This window comes from Echinops telfairi, unplaced genomic scaffold (genome assembly GCF_000313985.2).
Source record: "Echinops telfairi isolate 266 unplaced genomic scaffold, ASM31398v2 ScPeMD7_443;HRSCAF=831, whole genome shotgun sequence".
Classification (NCBI taxonomy): Eukaryota; Metazoa; Chordata; class Mammalia; order Afrosoricida; family Tenrecidae; genus Echinops; species Echinops telfairi.
The window spans coordinates 6,712,151-6,713,725 of NW_022104341.1; positions in this window are offsets into that span (position 1 = coordinate 6,712,151).

A 1,575-nucleotide genomic window follows, 5' to 3' on the forward strand; every position below is an offset into this window, starting at 1 on the left:
ATGAACCCTTGATCTATTTTATGTTATTATTGTTTAGTATTTTACACCGTCCACTGTCTCCCTTTACCCACATTTCTATTATTCGTCCCTCTGGGGCAAGCGGGGTGGGATTATATATCTAACCTTGTGATCAGTTCCCTTTCTGCCCCCAATCCCCAATCCCACCCCTACCCTCATGGTATCGATAGCCCCACTACTGTTCCTGAGGGATTTATCTGTCCCGGATTCCATGTGTCTAGAGCTCTTACCTGTACCAACGTGTGTACTCTGGTCTAGCCAGATTTGTAAGGTAGAACTGGGTCCTGGCAGTGGGGGAGGGAGCATTCAAGAACTAAAGGACTATTGTGTTTTGACAGTGCTATACCACACCCTGCCTGAACGGTCCTTTCCTTGGGACCCCTCTGTGAGGGTGTGGCAGTCACCTACTCTGGTGTCAATTTAAGGATTAAGAGTGTGGGGGTGAGTTTGGGGCTGTCAATCTGGGGATAGCCAATGAGACTTCTGTGGGCATGGCCGCTCATTTGCCTTCAAGCCTTTAAGACCCCAGATGCTATATCTTTTGATAACGAGACACCATCCACTTTCTTCACCACATTTGCTTATGCACCCATTTTGTCTGTAGCCATCGTAGGAAAGATGAGTACCACAGAATGCCAGGTTATGATAACAAAGTGTTCTTGTGTTAGGGAGGCCTTGAGTAGAGGCCCAAAGTCCACCTGCTATCTTAATACTTAACATATAAATGTATGTACATCGGCCTCTATGCCTTTCATTATAAATTAGTATATTTACATATATACATGCCTATAGCTACACCTCTACAAATAGCTTTTGTCTCCTAGTTCTTTGTTGTATTTCAGTGGTTCTCAACCTATGGGTCCCGACCCGTTTGGGGGTCGAATGATCCTATCACAGGGATCACCTGATTCATAACAGTAGCAAAATTACAGTTATGAAGTAGCAACGAAAATAACTTTATGGTTGGGGGAGTCACCACAACCTGAGGAGCTATGTGAAAGGGTTGAGACATCAGGAAGGTTGAGAACCACTGGTCGACTTCCTTTCACCTTCCTCCTGTCCACTATCATGCTCACCCTCCATTCGGCTCTCAGTAATTCCTCTCACGTACATTGCACTTGATCAAACCCCACCAGGCATTCTGCACCTTCCTTGCCATCGATTCTAGGCCCCTTATTGTTCCCTTGTCCAAGAGATTGTTGGCTCCCCGTTGCCCCTCCCTGCCTCCTCCTCTCTCATGCCCCCCACCCCCCACCCCGAGAACCACTGGTCCCATTGAGAGGGGAAAAAAGCCTATAAAGAGTTCCAGGTCTGTCTGCTGACCCTAATGAATGTTTTTCAATCAAGTCTGATGAGGTGCCAAGCCCTGTCCCCCGAGTCAGAGGTCTATCTTCCGGATTCCTCGGGGACTTCGCTATTTGGCTCCCCTTGCCCTATTGCACCCACTCCCTTCAAGTTTCACCCTTGAAGGGTGGGGGGGTGAGGGAGCATATTTAATTTTTTTTACAAAACAACCTTCAAAGTACTCTCCATGACACTTAATACATTTGTCAAATC